Below are 21,938 nucleotides of genomic sequence, written 5' to 3' on the forward strand. Positions count from 1 at the left end.
TAGATGAAATTCTCAGAGCTGGATGGTTTCTATTTCAGAATCCCAAATATTATCCATCTTTAAGGATAACTAACTGTTGAAAGAAACTCTTGAGAAACTTTAGTGTTTCCAGACTTTAAAAATCCATTAAGGGAAATTTGTTATATATTTTTGAATAGCCTCTAATCACTCAAGTATCTCATATAGAAATTAAAATCCCTGGTTATTTTAATGACTCATGCTAATAGAAAAATGTCTCACCAACAAAATAAGAAAGGCCTTGTTCTTTTCATTCACATTTTTCTTTCCAAAATAACCAAAAAAGTATTAAATTTAGTCTGCATTTCATGAAGTTTTACATGCATGTGGAGATAAAACAGAATGCCTGGCTTGGATGATGTAGTGCCGGAAAGATGGTTTAAACTTTTTAATAACCTTCATTATAATTCAGATTAATTTGTGACATAATTTACAACAGTAGAAGCTAATCCATTGGCTACAAAAAGTATGGCTTTTTGTCACTAGCTGAATGACTTTGTGTCACTAAGTTTCACATGCTTTATTTATAAAATAAAATCATTGGACCAGATTCTCTCTCAGATTCTTTTTTAGTTGTTAACATTCAGTGATTATTTTTCTAAATTCTGTAGGAGCTACCTATCTATATTTTTATAGATGCATATGTATATATGTATATCAATGGAAGATGTAATTAAATGGAATTTAACAGTTGACAATTGTTCAATCCTCTGGCTTGTGCTGCCTAGTTTAGAATAAATACTCTGTCCTTCTCTGATCAGGTATTAGCGCTTTCAAAAGTGACTTAGAAGGCAACATGAGATGAATTAAGATAAATTATCCTTGTGTGTGGAACTACAACAATTGACCCTAGCTAACTATGACATTTTTTGACTTTTAGAGTTGAAATTTTTTAATGTGTAATATAGGAATAATAATTACTCATAGATTTGTTGTGAGAATTAAAAAGAGATAATATGTTACTGCTTTATTACCTTTATTACCTTCTCTAACCAATGAACCAACCTGCTTAGACAAATGTAATACATATTAATCATGTGTTTATATATGGCATACCATAAACGCATGTTAGATTTGTAAAATAACATAACAATTCAACAGATCCATTCTTCTGATAGTTTAATATTTAAGATAGTGATTTTTGCCTTGAATTTTATTACTGGAGCCAAGTAATACTTTAATGATACTAAAGGTACCACACAGAAAAGGAGAAAAAAAAGAAAAAAAGCTGAATAATATCTATTCCTTTATACTTACTCATATGTGAACTTAGATAATTATTTGTTTAATTATTTGTTTGTATGTATTTATATCTATCTATATTTATATTTACATACATATAGATTTATAATATAGAGATTATGATAATATAAATATAGATTTATAATAATTTTATATGTTTATACATATACATATACATATATATATATACATATACATGTATGTATATATATGTGTATATATATATATATATATATTAGTTGTATCCTCTTCTAGAATGACAAAGTAGATAAAGAACTGTGAAGTCAAAAAATCCTGAATTCAAGTCTCCTCCACACATCTTGGCTGGTTGAATCTGAAAGACTTATTTTATCTCCAGATATCTTTTTAAGACTGTACAGCAGTTACAACCTGATAAATTAAGTTTTCTCAAAGATTATTATCTAAACCAGTTGAAATTACAGCTTTAGATTTCTTTCCAAAAAAACTCCTTGAGGTCACAAATTACTATTTTTTTTTATTCCCAATGCCTAGTAAGCCCCTTGCATGTAGTAGTTGTTTAATACATGTTTGTTGAATGTAATTGTTGTAAAATTTAAAAAAAATAAAAAGAGAGAGGACATTTTATGGAAGACTCAGACTTCAGGGAAAGGTTGGAGTAGATAATTTCTGAGATCACTTCAAATCTCTAGAAACTTAATAAGTTGAATAACATTATAAATAATTAACTATTACAGACTTGGGCATATTCCAGATTAAAATCACATACCGCTAAAAAAAAAAAAAAGAGGTTTTTACCTGAAGTACCATATTAAAGTTTTATCTTTCCTTTCCCCTCACTTGTATAAGTCTGTCACCATCTTTCCAACCTCCCTGGTTAAAGCCTTAGAAAGATCTTAGTCTCTTTCCCCTCCCTCAATCTGTACAACTTCAGTGATTTCCCCTCCTGTTGAATAGAGCATAACCAATCATAATGACATATAAGATCCTGGTTGCAACTGACAGTTTTAGCCATACCATATTTATTTCTCATTATCTTTTCTTAATAATAGTAAAACTGATGTTTACAAATGGCTCAAACCTTAGTCCACCCTTTCCCATTACTATCCAATGCTACATGCAATTCTCCAAAGGATATACCTTTCCATTCTCCCTTATTCCCTTGTTGACATCCCCACTGCACTCCAAGGCCCAACTTTGATGCTGCCTCCATAGTGAATCCTTCCCTCATCTCTTTGAATGGGACATTTCTCACTTCCCAAATTTATCACATTTTGTCTGCATTTCTCTTTTATACTTAACATATTCTAATTATTTATGTAAATGTTTTCTTCTGCTATTAGATTATAAATACCTTGAGAGCAGAGTCTGTGTTTTATTGTGTCAGCAGTGTCTCCTATTTCAGTGCTTCCTTATAGCACAGAAGTAATCCTAGATTATTGAGAATATGTTAATATAGTAAAAATTCTGACATGTCCTATCAAACTGGAAAGTTTTAGGGAAAAAAACTAATACCAGATTTCTATCAGAAGTTCATTCACCACTAGGCTATTAAATTTAGGGATAGCATCACATGAAGTCAAAAAGAGGTCAGTGGAGGACATGGATCTTTTAGGTACTGAAGAATCCCTGATACCCAATCCAGTGCCTTGCATATAAATAGACACTTAATGTTCCTTTTAAAAATTGATTTCAATAAAAGGATTCTGCTAGACTTTCTAATTTTCTTTCTGTTTTTGTCTCATTATTTTGAGTGAAAATGTTCAGAATTTTTAAAAACAACTTTAAAAAGACATAGTTAACTGAAAATTATTTATCATCTGGAATGGTAGAGAAAAGCAAGGTTACAAAAAACCTGCTTAACAGTGTACATATAACAACTACATATATAAGAATATAGTACACAGTTTTAAAAGGTGAATGAGCAATAAAGAATATATGAAGAACTTTATGAAACATAAAGTAGAGATGCTAGAACTACTGGCATACAAAATGAGCAAAGAAATTTAAATTTAATAAAAGTAGAAATTGCTAACCAAAGATGTCCACTTAATTGCAATGTTTTCTGTTAAAGGTAAAATTCCTGTAGCTAGAGTCATGTAAAATATAAGCAAATAAAATACTTAAGATTATACATTAGGGATAAGTGTTGATTTGGCAGGACATGGTCTAGATGATCTAAGATGGGGGCTTTCTCCGTCTTCTGTTTTAATGGTTTTATAAATACATCCAAGTTAGAAACAGGTTAATAATTTGAATTGCCAAATTAAATGAGACTCATTAGTGAGCAAATTTGACCTTCTCACTGGATTTGTGAATCCAAGCTACTTGCTTATTTTGGCCAAAAAAGGATGATTTTTGCATTCACAGTTGTGAAGTGATGAACAACTTCATCACTTCACCCTTTTAGTATTTTTGTCACATTTCATATCACAGATGCATATTTTTCTTTTACCAAGGATCAAATATCCATTTCTTTTACAGAGAGATGCTAAATATACTAGCAAGGGATAGTGTATGCACTATACATACAAAAATACACAGAGACTACATCAGAAGTATATACTCACTAGTACATGCTAGGTAAGGCTGGTCTAGACAAGGCCCAAATCATCATTCATAAAAAAGTCAAAATAAAATATATTTCAGTTTTTATTATTTTCTCCCTCATTTCAATATGTCCTCCCCATTCCCATTTGAATAAATGGTCAACATGTATCATTCTTCCCTTTTATTCATACTTGCCTTTTATCTTGTTTTCTATTTTCCCTCAATTAAATATTACCTTCAATTCAAGGAATACACTTTCTTTTCAGCAGTTCATGGAACCTATACAAAAATTGACCATATATTAGGACATAAAAACCTCAAACTCAAATGCAGTAAGGCAGAAATAGTAAATGCATCCTTTTCAGACTACGATGCAATGAAAATTATATTCAACAAAAAACCAGGGGTAAGTAGACCAAAAAATAATTGGAAACTAAATAATCTCATACTAAAGAAGGATTGGGTGAAACAGCAAATCATAGACATAATTAATAACTTCACCCAAGAAAACAATAATAATGAGACATCATACCAAAATGTATGGGATGCAGCCAAAGCGGTAATAAGGGGAAATTTCATATCTCTAGAGGCCTATTTGTATAAAATAGAGAAAGAGAAGGTCAATGAATTGGGTTTGCAACTAAAAATGCTAGAAAAGGAACAAATTAAAAACCCCCAGTCAAACACTAAACTTGAAATTCTAAAAATAAAAGGTGAAATCAATAAAATTGAAAGTAAAAAAAACTATTGAATTGATTAATAAAACTAAGAGTTGGTTCTATGAAAAAACCAACAAAATAGACAAACCCTTAGTAAATCTGATTAAAAAAAGGAAAGAGGAAAATCAAATTGTAAGTCTTAAAAATGAAAAGGGAGAACTCACCACTAACGAAGAGGAAATTAGAGCAATAATTAGGAGTTACTTTGCCCAACTTTATGCCAATAAATTCGACAACTTAAAAGAAATAGAAAAATACCTCCAAAAATATAGCTTGCCCAAACTAACAGAGGAAGAAGTAAATATCCTAAACAGTCCCATCTCAGAAAAAGAAATAGAACAAACTATCAATCAACTCCCTAAGAAAAAATCCCCAGGACCAGATCGATTTACATGTGAATTCTACCAAACATTTAAAGAACAATTAACTCCAAAGTTATATAAACTATTTGAAAAAATAGGGATTGAAGGAGTCCTACCAAACTCGTTTTATGACACAGACATGGTACTGATACCTAAACCAGGTAGGCTGAAAACAGAGAAAAAAAAATTATAGACCAATCTCCCTAATGAATATTGATGCTAAAATCTTAAATAAAATATTAGCAAAAAGATTACAGAAAATCGTCCCTAGGATAATACACTATGACCAAGTAGGATTTATACCAGGAATGCAGGGCTGGTTCAATATTAGGAAAACTATTAGCATAATTGACTATATCAATAACCAAACAAACAAAAACCATGTGATCATCTCAATAGATGCAGAAAAAGCATTTGATAAAATCCAACATCCATTCCTAATAAAAACACTTGAGAGCATAGGAATAAATGGACTTTTCCTTAAAATAGTCAGGAGCATATATTTAAAACCATCAGTAAGCATCATATGCAATGGGGAAAAACTGAAACCTTTCCCAGTAAGATCTGGAGTGAAGCAAGGTTGCCCACGATCACCATTATTATTTAATATCGTATTAGAAACACTAGCCTCGGCAATAAGAGTCAAGAAAGATATTAAAGGAATTAGAGTAGGCAATGAGGAAACCAAACTATCACTCTTTGCAGATGATATGATGGTATACCTAGAGAACCCCAGAGATTCTACTAAAAAGCTATTAGAAATAATTCATAATTTTAGCAAAGTAGCTGGCTACAAAATAAATCCCCATAAATCCTCAGCATTTTTATACATCACCAACAAAACCCAACAGCAAGAGATACAAAGAGAAATTCCATTCAGAATAACTGTTGATACCATAAAATATTTGGGAATCTATCTACCAAAGGAAAGTCAGGAATTATATGAGCAAAATTATAAAAAAGTCTCCACACAAATAAAGTCAGACTTAAATAATTGGAAAAAATATTAAGTGCTCTTGAATAAGCCTAGCGAACATAATAAAGATGACAATACTTCCTAAACTAATCTATTTATTTAGTGCTATACCAATCAGACTTCCAAGAAAATATTTTAATGATCTAGAAAAAATAACAACAAAATTCATATGGAACAATAAAAAGTCGAGAATCTCAAGGGAATTAATGAAAAAAAAAATCAAATGAAGGTGGCCTAGCTGTACCTGATCTAAAATTATATTATAAAGCAGCAGTCACCAAAACCATTTGGTATTGGCTAAGAAATAGATTAGTGGATCAGTGGAAAAGATTAGGTTCACAAGACAGAATAGTCAACTATAGCAATCTAGTGTTTGACAAACCCAAAGACCCTAACTTCTGGGATAAAAATTCATTATTTGATAAAAACTGCTGGGATAATTGGAAATTAGTATGGCAGAAATTAGGCATGGACCCACACTTAACACCATATACCAAGATAAGATCAAAATGGGTCCATGACCTAGGCATAAAGAACGAGATTATAAATAAATTAGAGGAACATAGGATAGTTTATCTCTCAGACTTGTGGAGGAGAAAGAAATTTGTGACCAAAGATGAACTAGAGACCATTACTGATCACAAAATAGAAAATTTTGATTACATCAAATTAAAAAGCCTTTGTACAAATAAAACTAATGCAAACAAGATTAGAAGGGAAGCAACAAACTGGGAAAACATCTTCACAATTAAAGGTTCTGATAAAGGCCTCATTTCCAAAATATATAGAGAACTGACTCAAATTTATAAGAAATCAAGCCATTCTCCAATTGATAAATGGTCAAAGGATATGAACAGACAATTTTCAGAGGATGAAATTGAAACTATTACCACTCATATGAAAGAGTGTTCCAAATCATTATTGATCAGAGAAATGCAAATTAAGACAACTCTGAGATACCATTGCATACCTGTCAGATTGGCTAAGATGACAGGAAAAAATAATGATGAATGTTGGAGGGGATGCGGGAAAACTGGGACACTGATGCATTGTTGGTGGAGTTGTGAACGAATCCAACAATTCTGGAGAGCAATCTGGAATTATGCCCAAAAAGTTATCAAATTGTGCATACCCTTTGATCCAGCAATGTTTCTATTGGGCTTATATCCCAAAGAAATACTAAAGAAGGGAAAGGGACCTGTATGTGCCAAAATGTTTGTAGCAGCCCTGTTTGTAGTGGCTAGAAACTGGAAAATAAATGGATGCCCATCAATTGGAGAATGGCTAGGTAAATTGTGGTATATGAATGTTTTGGAATATTATTGTTCTGTAAGAAATGACCAGCAGGATGAATACAGAGAGGACTGGCGAGACTTACATGAACTGATGCTAAGTGAAATGAGCAGAACCAGGAGATCATTATACACTTCAACAACGATATTGTATGAGGACATATTTTGATGGAAGTGGATTTCTTTGACAAAGAAACCTAACTGAGTTTCAATTGATAAATGACAGAGAGAAGCAGCTACACCCAAAGAAAGAACACTGGGAAACAAATGTGAACTATCTGCATTTTTGTTTTTCTTCCCAGGTTATTTTTACCTTCTGAATCCAATTCTCCCTGTGCAACAAGAGAACTGTTCAGTTCTGCAAACATATATTGTATCTAGGATATACTGCAACATATCTAACATATATAAAACTGCTTGCCATCTAGGGGAGGGGGTGGTGGGAGGGAGGGGAAAAATCGGAACAGAAACGAGTGCAAGGGATAATGTTGTAAAAAAATTACCCTGGCATGGATTCTGTCAATATAAAGTAATTATTAAATAAAATTTAAAAAAAAGAAAAAAAAAAGAACTATAATTGAACAAGAGGAAGCCAATGAAGCTACAAAAGACCAAGAAATAATAAAACAAAATATAAAGAATGAAAAAATTTAAGAAAATGGAAGACATTTCATCAGAAAAACAACTGATCTGGAAGATATATCAAAAAGCAAAATATAGAAATAATTGGATTACCTGAAAGCTACGATTTTTTAAAAAAATTTATATTGTATATATTTATAATAATAGAAGAAATAATTAAATAAAACTGTCCTGAAGTATTTGAATAAGGGGGGAAATAGAAATAGAAAAAAATCTAGCAATCAGAATGTGAAAGAAATCCTATAAGGAAAACCTTCAGGAATATCATAAACAATTTCCAGAAACCACAGGTCAAGGAGAAAACACTACAGGCAATAAAGAAAAAAAAAATTTTAATAGAGTAGAGCCACATTTAGAATTACACAAGACCTAGCAGCAGTTACATTAAAAAACTACAGGTCTTGGAATAATATGTGTGTGTATGTATATACACATTTTTACTATATATATAACTATATATATAAATATGCAGCATTCTCTGGGAGCAGGTTTTTGGGGGGCTTCTAGGGGCAGCCTTTGTTTCAGTTCAGTAATCCCCCCAAATGCAGCCAGGAGTTAAAGTCCAAATCCTTTATTGTCTCCTTCAAAATCTTATCTCCTTCACTTGGAGTTCGGCTAATTTTCTGTAGGCCTTCCAGATCTTGGTTTCAGTGTTCTCCACAGAACAGCCTGCCACCACTTCTCTGTCTTCCTTAGTTCTGACCAACTGCCTTTTCTGGCTTCTGAATCTTCTCAACTTCCAAAGATTTTGTGTTTGAGCCTCCAGTCACAACAAAGATGGATGATGGAATGAATCTGTCTCAGCTCCCGAGAGCTTGTAGTACGCCTGTCCTTTCTGACCTTGAGAGCTCCTCATATTTTCCACACTGAGTATACACCAATCATTATATCACCAGGAAACCATTATTTGTTGCAGGATTAAATCAATGCTAAACTAGATTTAACCACTGTCTCCTCAATTCCACTTAGTTAGCACCTTGTTTCAAGTTCTGGCCCACAACATTTCCCACTTTCTTTTATTTTTAGAACATAAGGGGTCATGACCTCCCTGACTTCTCAAGGAGGTGAGAACCCGCAAAAAGAAGGTGATCACACCTTTCCTGCCTGCTCAGAAAGGGGTAAAACATCATAAAAGGAGGTGATCACATCCTCCCTGATGTCTCAGGAAGGGAGATGAAAAAATCCAAAGGAAATGGGAGAAATCAAATTAGATTAGCAGGTTTCTGAAGGGGTCACTCTTAAAAAAAAAGGTATACATAAATCCATCAATATGGGAGGTATTACACTTAATTATATAAATTACATAAGTACATAATAACATAACACAGGCTAGTAGTGATGTAACAAATAACATGAATCAAGATGAGGATTTATACATGTCCATAAGTCCTAGAAATAGTCCAAAACCAATCTATTGTCCATTAGTTCATGTGCCAGGAATCCAATAATTCCTGCAAGTTTTGAAGTCCTGCAATAGTCTCATCATCATTTTTTCATCTCAAGGAATCCAATGATTTCTACAGATTTTGTTCTTAGGTCTTCTCCTTTGTTGTGAGGTTTTTCTCTTTTTCTGTCTCTCTCTGATGAACAAGGCGAATATGGTTCATTGGCACCCATCCAATTCCTGCTCCATCTGTAGAGAAACAAGCAAACCCTCTCCCCCAAGCAGGTAACCTATTTGGTCCCTTCCATTCATCACTTTCTGGATCTCTCCATTTCACCTGGTGATTATCTAAAAATAGTAGAGCTGCTTGGCCTGGATACTGCCCTTCTGGTGGGTTATAAAACCTGTCTGCTGGAACCAGTGCATCTTTATCAAAAATTTAAAAATTAATGGTATAGAGAACTAAATTTAGAAGTTCTCTAGGGTTACCTGTGGCTCCCCCTTTCTTTTGTTTTTGGAGGAGTATCTTAATGTCTCTGTTTCTTCTCTCTACTATTGCCTGTCCTTGAGGATTAAAGGGTATGCTAGTGGTGTGTAAAATCTTATACTGTGCACAAAAATGTGCAAAATGTTTAGAAGTATATGCAGGTCTATTATCTGTTTTTATTGCTTGTGGCACACCCATAATTGCAAATACTTGGATAAGGAATTCAGTGACTACTCAGGCTGTCTATTTTGCTGTCGGTATTGCAAAAGTGAATCCTGAAAAGGTATCTACCACAATGTGGATAAAAGACATACGACCAAAAGATTTATAATGGGTCACGCATCCATCTGCTAGATTTCATTGGGTCTCAAACCATGAGGATTCTTCCCTGGAGGGAGCATAGGAGCATGGAAAGGAAGGCAAGCTGTACAAGCTTTTACTATGCTCATTGCTCCCTCTTTTGTTATCCCAAATTGTAAACGTAAAGCTTGAGCAGCCTGATGATATTTAGAATGAGATTCTTGGGCTTCCTGAAATAAAGGAGTACTGACTAACATAGTTAAAAGGCTATCTGTCTTTGAATTTCCATCAAAAATAGGACCAGGAAGTCCACTAAGTGAGTAGACATGCAAGATATAAATCTTACCTGGATACTTTCTCTCTTGCTCTTGAAGTTCCTTAAAGAGCTGATAAACATTAGAAGTTGCAAATTTTATTTGGGCTATGGCAATTCTTTGTATCACACCTACTGAATAGGCTGAATCAGATATTATATTTATATCTCCTGGATAATAATTAAGAGCTCGCATGATTGCCCATAACAGGTAAGCATAAATCTCAACAAAAAATGGATATTCAATGAATTGCCAGAATTTTAGAATTTTGTGGCAAAAAGACCTGAACTAATAGGAAATTTGACATATAGGATCCAAGAGAAATAAATATAAGGTAAATATCAAAGACTAATTACAAGAGACTCAATAAGGACAAGCTGTTTATGTTCTATATGTGAAAATATAAACTGTATTCTAAGATTGACATTAGTAATCAGGTAGTTTGAAAGCAAGATTACGGTAGAGCAGAGTATGATGTGATTCTAAAAAGAAAAACTATGTAGGAAAAGGTAAAAGAGTAATTATTTTATATAAATGAGGTATAAGAGGAAGAATATACATAAATGAATTAGATGAAGGAGGAGGAAGGTTGTCCCAAGACCAAAGTCCCAAAAGTTCTGGAACTCTAATTTCATTGGGAATAGTTAAAGCAGGAGCAATATGCATACATCTAGCAGGGTAGAAAAGTCTTCTGAATTCATAAAGAAAAAAGGGGATAAAAGAATAAGGAGGGGAGAAAAGATAATGGAGGAATTTTTAGAAGGATGAAGGGTACAGAAGGATGTGTAGATTAACAGAAATGAGATAAGGTGTGTAGATTAATGGAAATGGGATAAAGAAGATAGGGTGGGTAGGGTAGGGTAGGGTAGGGTAGGGTAGGGTAGGGTAGAGTAGGGTAAATAATAGTAAGACAAAGTAGCAGGTAGAAGTAAAGCAAAGAAGTCAAGAAGGATAGGAAATAAAAGATACATATAAACACAATGATAAAAATCAGCAGTAGAATGTATTAGGTTAAAAAAGCAGAGGTAGTAATCATTGATCTGAAGCTTAAAGCTAAGATATATTTAATCAAAAAAGAAAAATAAAGAAACCACACTATATGTCAGTTATATTAATCAATAGTGTTTTACACTATTTAAAATAACAAAATGATATAAGGTTGGAATATTGCTGTGGTGTAAGAAATTAGTAAATTTAGAAAAATATGGAAAGACTTGAACTTATAAACGTAGACATTATTTATTTTCAGAGAAACAGGATAAGCAAGTGTGGTACAGTTTTGCATAGATGTATTTATGTATATGTGTATGATTATAGATATCTACATATACGTATTGTACATGTTCTTTAGTATGCATGTGTATATTATATATATGAATGTGTGTTTGTATATATAAATATATCTGTACTTATTGTAGCCTTCTTGGCAAGGGGAGGAAAGAAGAAAAAAGAATAAAGTAAAAAGTGCATAGCAAAGAACAAAATTACAGGGAAGCAAAGAAAAGATGCACAGTTTTGAATACTGTGATGATCACGTATTTAAAATCAGCGAGAGTCAGGAATCCAGGTTAAAGGAAAAATCTTCAATCTTTATTCTCAGAATACAATATGTGGTATTTGTTATATGGGCTTTCTTCACATGGAAAATTTATTGTTTTACATTTTGAATCCTCCTCTATGTTAGGCTACACATATAGCAAAGATTTTCTTTCTATTTTGTACTTGATTTAAATAACTAATTACTTTTAAAACAAAATTGAAAAAAAAAAAAAAGAGGAAATGGGTGTGATAAAGGGAAACTAGAAATAAGAGGCAACTCAATGGAGATAAAGAGTAGGTCAGAGGGAATATTTTTTTCCAAACCTCATGCTGGGAAGAAAATTGACTTTATTGCTAATTATGTTTTTATTTCATAAAATAATAGAATGTAAGAGGTGGAAAGAATTTTAGAAGTCATCTAGTCTTACTTCCACATTTTTCAGATGAGAACTGAATGAATCAGAAAAGTTAATCCCTGTTACAAAACTAATTAGTGATGGAGATTCTCCACTACAATATACTTCCTCTTCACTTGATTTACTTATGCTGTTCTCATATTTAGAAGGATGACCTACTCAATAGAAAATGTCAGATGACTCCAGAAATTTGAAGAAAATCAGTTCTTAGTATGTCCTTACAAAGGAAAACAACATGTTCAGAAATTGAAGTTCAGAAAACAGAAATTGTTTTGTCTTCTAAAGAGATACAGAAGCATATTCTCACAAGGGACCTCTCAAATCGCATTTTCAAGCTAATATATTCTAAAATGTATTCAATTTTTAAGAAAGAACAGCCATCACAGATAATAGAAGTCTAAACCCACCTGCCAACAATTAAATCCAATAAGTAAAATTTTCAGAGGAATGCACATGAGCTTGATCTCTACTACAGTTATTGCAGACACACAAACAATTGTGGTTAAAAGAAGGGGGGTATTTTCCTAATGACTCCCCTTCCCATGATTCTTGCTTCTTTTCTTTACTTTAAACAGACATGAGACTCTGTCAACTAAGTTTCCTTTCTTTAAAGAAAAGTAGATACTATTCTGTTTCTTTTGAGCAGGTAATTATATGCAGATTTGTTCTGAGTTTGGATTTGGTGGGAGGCTTTTGTATTTTGTTATTTAGTTTAATAAATGTGGTGTTTGAACAGTTGTTAAGCCTGAAATTTTCCAGAAAAGGGAATAATCCAGGTGACAAAAATACAAGTCCCCCTCCAGCTGAGTTTTCTTCTTTGTCTTTGGAAGACTTGCTTCCCCAAGTCAAAAGTTATCACAGTGTTCAGAACCAGTCAATTCTTCATCTATGAATTTAGGCTTCTAGAAAGGTTGCTAATGAGTACCTGTAGTGAAGGTAGAGATTTCAGTTCTTTATAATATTGGCATCTGGCCAGTAAATTGGACTAAGACTAACAACACCTTTTACAAAATCCTTCAAAAGACAGCCATCCAAAATGTGATGGGTGAGTGTGAATGCACACAAAAAGAAATACTTGGTATATGGTATAGCTACAACAATATTCCTAAGGTTCAAAGATCTTCTTAATCCTTTGCAAAGTCAAATTACATTTTTTCAGTGCCTAATTGGAAATGGATACATAACACATTAAATCATCACAGTACTTGCCATTTAGGAAATTATAGTAAAAAAAAAAAAAGTGGCTACTGATATAAACCTCAAAGGATATTCAAACTCTGATTATATATTCCTCTTCATCCTTATAGTTTAAAGCCTTTTCTACCCTTATCCTTGCAACAAGGCTATTAAAAAGCTTGTATTTGTTTTAGGCTAGACTAAGACCTACTCTTTGGGAAGATTAACCCATCTGCAAAGATAATCAAAAATGAGCTACTTTTCCTATAGAGAAATATAAAGGGGCCATCCATTAGAATAGAGCTTCTTAAACTTTTCCCACTCCTGACTCCTTTTCACCTGAGAAATTTTTATGTGATTCTAGGTATATACGTATATAAAATAGGAATACAAATCAAACAATGTTAATATGAGACCATATATGGAATCACAAAACACAATTTAAGAAGCTGGGCATTAGAACATTTGCTTTGGCCTTCTTAGAGCTGAGACAGGGCTTTGGATCCCTTACTAAAAAATACTTATGTACTTTATCCTATCCCATACTAGAATATTGGATTAAAGAGGAATATCCACAAACTAGCAAAAGCAGTCTACCTTAGTAGAACTTAAAAGCAACATCTCTCTCTATTTTCTTTTACTCTCCATTGCCCTCAGTGAACATGTAAAAACTCTCAGTCTCTGTTTTGGACCATCCATGGAGGGTCATAATCCTTTCCCACTAAGATCTATAGAAACTGTTTTCACATGGCAGTAAGCAATTGTGCTGCTTAGCTAAATCGAGCTTGAGCCTTAAGACTCTGGATGCCTCTGCTGCTTTATGTTTCTTTCTTTGCGCATAAGAGATCACACCACAATTCTGAGATGGATTTTTCTGGCTTTAAAAGCTATCACATGAATTTAAGAATTAGGGAATTCATGGATTCTTCACTAGGGTAGTGGTCCCTATAGCTGTTAAATGATTCTCAGTTGAGAAAATGGTTGCGAGAAGGATGAACTGGAAATATGACCTAGGTTGCCAAAATATATGAATATTTCAGAAGTTATTTGGATAGTCCATGGCTGAAATAAAGGAAAATGACTGTGCAATAGTCCCACAAAATAGTTCATGTTTAAAATATCCACCTCTATAGATAATATATGGGTTGTTATTTCATGTTTTAAATCTTTGACAGTGCATAACTGTGAATCTCTTATGCTTGAAATATACCTTGTATATGGCAAAAATTAATTCTGGCTATAGCTGATTTATGCTACACATCGAATGCCTCTCTGATCCTTTTTGGGAAGTCCTTGGAGTGAAGACAAACTTAAATTTTAAATGATTTTCTCTGGATGTCTGCTAGAATGCATAAAGAGCCAGAAATTATAAGAAAGAGATTGATCCCTCTCTTTGGAAACATGTACATGTTTTCCAGAATTAATGAAATATCTTCTAAGAGATTTTAACCTTGAAAATGGCAAATCACACACATGCTGGGTTGTTGACTGCATTATGGCCTCAGCAAAAAGCTAAAATTATCAGCACCAAAACAAAGACAAATAACCCTAACCTAATGAAATTAGGAATCGGTAAATTTGTTCTTGTAAGTTACAAATTCTTGAAAGAATAAGCAATTTGCCAAGGGCTGCTAGAATAAAATTGAGAATCTGTGTAGAATGAGTTTAACACAGCAAGTTAGAAAAGCTGCTTCAAGGGGATACTCTAAACATAAATTTGAGGAAATAAGTGGAGGAAATTTCAGCAATCAACTCCCTTAATGCCATGTTTGGAGCTGTGCGCAATATGTCTACCCATGCTATTTTTGAGGGGAGTGTTGATTGGACTTTTTGTACTCATTTCCTAGTCACTACCATTCAAAAAAGAAGATGGAAAAAGAACCACCTGCCTCATGTTTAGTCAAATCTTCATTATATTCTATCCACATAAAGCAATATAAAAACCAGTTTGGATCCTCCAACCACTAATATTAGACCATAGCTTTGATAGACAGGCTTCCAGAAATACTTTGGCAAGAAAGCTCATCAATCTGAAGTCAGTGCTAAGTTTCTTTCAACTAAACCTGTCTTTGGGCAACAATGTAAGGCTGATAATTGAAGTCATTTTAGATTAATAGGAAATGACAGTCTGTTTTCTGCTGGATTGTCTTTGAGAGGCTTGGATTACCTCACTAGCAAAATAAGACATTCATGTAAGACATTAGTAGAGAATATATATTACTTTGCTATTAAGCAAAAACAAACAAAATTCCTAAGCTATTTAATTATCATTGATTAGCAGCAATCATTTTTCAATGCACAGATGTTGGGTTTTCAGGATTCAACTTCATTTCTGATATAGGTGAATGAAACCTAAATCACCCAATTGACTCATTAATTTTCCCATTAATCAACTCTTACTTATATAGTTAACTAAATAATCTATTGTTTCAATTGAAAATAAAATTCCAAAGTATTTATTACTGCAGCAGGAACATTTTGAGGACCTTATCAGGAAGAAAGAAAAGTAGCACTCATTTACTGGAATTTAAAAGAATTTACTATATTCCCTTCCATGAATGCATCTAAAAGTGGAAATTTTAAAATGCAAAGAAGTTGACTAAGGATTTTAAGCTGTTTCTGTTTTAAAAGATTAAACTATAAATTAATTAATTCCATATCTTGTTACATTCCATCTCTCAGTACAAGAAATTATATATTGGTTGGGTTATCTTGTAGAGTATTAAAAACTACAGGAATGTATCATGAAAGGATTTACATAATTTTCTGAGCATATTATTGTATAGACAGCATAGGTGTTGTCACAGTTATTGATAATTCAATCATGTAAAATTTGACTTAACAGACAAGTAGGTTGCAAAAAAAAAGACAAATTATATGAGATTAATTTAAGAAGATTAATCTATGACTACCATAAGTCAATGTTTCCTTGCAGTTCACTAATTATAAGGATAGTTTAGATATTAAGTATGGCATTTTGCCTAGTCCAAAGAGAATATAATGATATGTTTGAAGTTTACACTTTATCCTGAACACAACTAAATCAACTGTGTTAAGGAAAAGAAGACTTGGTTTAAAAAAAATGCTCTCTCTCAAAAGTCCTTTCTCTAAACTCTTAGGCTACTATTTTTTCATACACAGGAAAAGATTCAAGGATCCTTCTACCCAGCAAACTTCTCTTGAAGGCTGATGCCAGTGATGCTAACTAAAGAAAGATTAATGCTTAACATTTTCTAATTAATAAATGGTCAAAGGATATGAAAAGATGATTTTCAAATGAAGAAATTAAAGCCATTTCTAGAATATGAAAAAATGCTCTAAATTACTATTGATTAGAGAAATGCAAATTAAGAGAACTCTGAGGTACCACTTCACATATCTTAAATAGGCTAAAATGACAGGAAAAGATAATGATAAATGTTGGAGGGAACTTGGGAAAACTGGGACATTAATACATTGTTGATGGAGTTGTGAGCTGATCCAACAATTCTGGAGATCCATTTAGAACTATGACCAAAGAACTATCAAACTGTGCATAACCTTAAACTTAGCAGTGTCTCTACTGTGTCTGTACCACAAAGAGATCATAAAAAAAGGGGAAAAGACCCACATGTGCAAAAATGTGGCAGTCCTTTTTGTATGACAAGGAAGTAGAAAATGATCAAATGCTCATCAGTTGGGGAATGGCTAAATAAGATAGGGTATATGAATGTAATGGAATATTGTTGTTCTATAAGAAATGATCAGCAGCCTGATTTCAAAAAGGCTTGGAGTGACTTGTGTTAACTAATCCTAAATGAATTGAGTAGAACAAAGAGAACATTGTACACAACAACAGGATTATGTGATGATCAACTGGGATTTATTTGGCTCTTTTCAACAATGAGGTGATTCAGATCAATTCCTTTTTTATAATTTAATTATGTAATATCTTTTAGCAGTTACATTCAAAACAAATTTTTTTTAACATTTGTTTTTAAGATTTTTCACTTCTGGGTTCTCTTCCTTTTCCTCACCCACAATTAAAAAATCACATGTGAAGTTAATCAAAAAATTTCCACAAAAGTCAGTTTGTGAAAAAACATAGATCTTCCACCCTAAAGAAAATAAAAATCCTCAATAAAAATTAAGTTAAAACTAGAGAGACAGAGAAAGCAATAGAGAAAGTTTCAATCTATATGCCCTTGATTAATCAGTTCTTCCTCTGTGTATGGATGGAATTTTTCATCATAAATCCTTCAGAGTACATGTGGATTTTTGTACTACTAAGAATAATATGAAGTAATTTACAATTGGTCAACCCAGAACACTGTTATTACTTTGTATACAGTATATTTCATTTTGTTAATGGAGGACTTCCAGTTTGTTGTTGTTTTTTACCCTGAGAGTATCCTGCTCATCATTTCCCAGAGAACAATAATATTCCACCAGAGAAACTTGCTTCAAAAATTTTATTTTTACAATTACTAGTACTAATGGTATTTTTCACTCATTTACTCTCTCTCTCCTTTCACTAGTGCCTTTTCAAAACTGTTTTGCTACTGACAACTCCTGATTAGGACTTAACTATACTTGAATTGTTTCCTTCCGGATACTTGCAATATTTTCTCTTTGACCTGGGAGTTCTAAAATTTGGTCATAATATTCCTGAGAGTTTTATTTGGGGATCTCTTTCAGGAGGTGATTGGTGGATTTTTTCAATTTCTTTTTTATTTTTACTTCTAGAATATCAAGATGGTTTTCCCAGATAATTACTTGAAAGATGATTCCAGGACCTTTTTTTTGATCCTGACTTTCAAGCAGACTAATAATTTTTAAATTATCTCTCCTGGATCTATTTTTCAAGTCAATTGTTTTTCCAATGAGATATTTCACATTTTTTCCTATTTTTTTCATTTTGGTTTTGTTTTATTGTATCTTGATTTATCAAAAAGTTATTTGCACAATCCTAACGAATTATTTTCCTCAGTGAGCTTTTGTACCTCCTTTCTCAATTGACCAATTTTGCTTTATAAGGCATCCTTTTCTGCATTAGTTTTTTGTATTTCCTTTTGCACCAATCTCAATTCTTTCCCTAATTGTTCTTCTATCTCCATTGATTTTCAAAGTCCCCTTTTTCCATGGCCTGAACCCAAGTTTTATTTTTCTTGGAGGCTTTGGATGTAGGAGTTTTGACTTTGTCATCATCTTCTTAGTGTGTGTTTTGATCCTCCTTGTCATCATAATAAATTTCAATGGTCAGAAACTTTTTTTTGTTTTGTTTTCTGCTCATTTTTCTGTGATCTGCTTTTAAGTATTTGTTAAAGCAGGGCTCTGTTTTGAGGGTAGAGGGTCCATTATTATCCCAAGCTTCAGGGCTTTGGGGCAGCTGTTTTCAGAAATCCTTCCAGGAATCTGACTACAAACATTTTTTTCTGCCCTGGAGCTGTTAGGTGTGTCTCCCCCCACTGTAGTTATAAGATGTGCTGGCCAAGGCTGGGGTTCTGCTGACCCAGTCTGTTTCCACAGATTCTCTCCACTGACTTTCTCAGTCCTTCCTAGTGTTCCCAGGCTGAGAAGTCCAGAAGCTTCCAGAAATCTTGCTGATTCAAAGGTTCCAGCTCAATGATACTAGGGTCCAGGCAGAAGCTGGGGCCAGAGCAAGTCTGCACTGGGATTGTGTGCTGGGGTTCCACTGTGGTTTCACAGACCTTTTCTGCTGACCTTCCAGGGTCTCTTTGTTGTCTCTGAGGTGTCAGGTCTGGAAGCCACCAGGACTGCTGCTGATTTAGAGATTGGGCCAGTCCAGGCTGGGTGAGAGGTTGTACAGACTCTCCCACCCTGGTATCACAAGAGTTTTCTGCTGAGTTTCTAAGTTGCCTCTTGACAGAAAATGTTATACTCCATCTTTTGGGGTGTTCTGATATGCTAAAATTTGTTCAGAATCATTATTTAGAGAAACTTGGAGCAGTATGGGGGAGATATTGGGCAAGTTCCTGCCTTTACTCTGTCATTTTGCCTCTGCCTCTGATTCAGGCCAATTCCAATAGACTTGTGACAGAGAACGACATCTGCATCCAGAGAGAGGGACTGAATGTGGATCACAACATAGTATTTTTACCTTTGTTGTTTTTTATCTGCATGTATTTTTTCCTTTCTCATTTTTTTCCTTTTTAATCTAATTTTTCTTGTGCAGCATGATAAAGCTGTAAAAATGTTTAAAAGAATTGCACATGTTTAACCCACTTGGGATCACTTGTTGCCTAAGGGAGGAAGGAGGAGGAGAGAGAGGAAGAAAAAATTGGAACACAAGGTTTTGCAAGGGTGAATGCTGAAAATTACCTTAGTATATATTTTGAAAAACAAGACCATTATTACAAAAAATAAGATTCTAAAAAAATTAATGCTTAAATGGAAAATTTGAGAAAGTGAAATCTGCTCATGTGAGAATTAGGATCAGAAAAGTTAGATTTCCTCTCAGTAAAACAACTCCTTACTCTTTAGGCTGCTGCAAAATAGAAATTACAGATTTTTAGACAAAAGGGAATAGAAGAATAACCTAAATATCATGTCATATTTCCTAGAAATTTTGGAAAATTTTTCTAGAAAAGAGGGCAGAATATATGTTGCTAGAATCAATAGGACTGCAACCAAAAACCTCCACAAATTTACATTAATCAAAGACATTGGTTACCCTTCAGAACTAAAACATGAGAGAACAGATATTGCTGGCAGACAATTAAAATCCTTCTATTATAATAATCACTAATATTTATATAAGTGTTATTATGTATCAGTTGCTATACTTATACTTTACAATTATCTCATTTGACACTCACAGCAATTCTGAAAAGTAGATATGATTCTTATTTCCATTTTATTGATAAGAAAACTGAGGCAAATAGAAGTAATTTATTGAGGGTCACATAGCTTATAAATTTCTGAGGTCGTATTAGAATTTAAATCTTTTCTACTCTAAACCCAGTGCTTTATCCACTGTGCCACCTAGCTGCCCAGTTACTAAGGGAAATAAGCCAGCATTACTCTTAACTACTATTAATTTGTGATAAATAGAATGAAAAAATGGAATGTGATATTTGAAACAGCAAAGAAACACAGTTTGTACTTTCAAATGTCATATTTTAACTACTAAGTTACATATGTTCCGCAGAATTGAACCATGAACAATTATCTTGCTTTCTATGATGTTCCAGAGAGTAAGCAACCTTCTATAGGCTCCTCCTTTCTTTCTTGGACAGTAGTATCTCATTAAAGAGGGATATATATTTTGGGGTTTGTATATCAGAAATTAGTTCCAATATCCATTCATCCACTGGATAATCTTGATCATTTCTTAAAGTTGATATATTTCAATGAAAACTGCTCCTGTAATCTTATCAAATGGATTCAATTCTTCAAGCTTACATGGAAGCTATATGAAATCCTTTTTATTATAAGCACATAATCAATAATCAAATATCCCATAATAACTAGAATTTAATTCATAAGAAATCAGTAAAATATCTACCAAATATCTAGACACCTCTTGATCTCCTAAACCTTTTAAATTCCCTAAAACTAGAATTATTCCAAATTAAGGAAATCTAGAAAATGTTCAATTTCAATCTTCACAGCAGACAAAAAAAGTATAACAGTACAGTTTCCCTCAAAATATTCAACTTCTGTTTCCAGGCACACAACACCATATTGCTGAGGAAGTCCAAACCTGGAATTCATAGCACTTAGGATAGGTTTGGGATCTATATGCACTCAGGATCTAAATTTAGCCTGGCATGTGGAATTTAGTCTCATATCTCATCTGACTCAGCTAACCTATTTCTGAGCAGAGTAAGTGAATTTAGGAGATGGTCCTGATAAAAAAGCTGCTGATGCTACTATACCTCAATGTCCCCTTCTTCCCTGAATATGTCACATACTGACACGTGTCACTGTGTTGTGTCATTTACTGCCCCAAATCCCTAGACAATATTCCCTTAAGAAGAAAACAAAGTGAAGGTACAACTGCAGTTGAATTGAATTAAACCGACAATTTGTTAAAAATAAGACTTTCAGCAAAAAAAAAAAAAAAAAAAAACTTTAAGTCATATGTTATTTGTCAAAAAAATAAAAATACATTTGTATGTATCCTTTTCAATTGTATTTTTTGTAAATAAAATTGTTGGATTCTGTATTTTAATGCCATTCCATTTTTATTGTTCATCTGATTCAAATTTACAGATATGATTACTATGTATTGCCCTCCTCATATTTTTCATTTCTGTCTCTGTCTCTGTCTGTCTCCTTCTCTCTTTGTCATTGTCTCTCTGGTTCTCTGTTTCTCTGTTTCTCTCTCTCTCTTTCTGTCTCTGTCTCTTTCTCCCTCACCCTTTCTCTCTTTCTGGTTCATATACTTATATTCAATAATGCACAGCTTCCTCAGACCTATATTCATTTGCATTTCCTTTTGTAGTAATCCTCTAGCACAAAAACTTAAATTCTGAAGACCCAAACTATTCATTGAAGTGCAATGGGGAGAAAATATCTCAACAAAGAAGAAAATCTG

The sequence above is a fragment of the Antechinus flavipes genome, chromosome 1 (genome assembly GCF_016432865.1).
Source record: "Antechinus flavipes isolate AdamAnt ecotype Samford, QLD, Australia chromosome 1, AdamAnt_v2, whole genome shotgun sequence".
Lineage (NCBI taxonomy): Eukaryota > Metazoa > Chordata > Mammalia > Dasyuromorphia > Dasyuridae > Antechinus > Antechinus flavipes.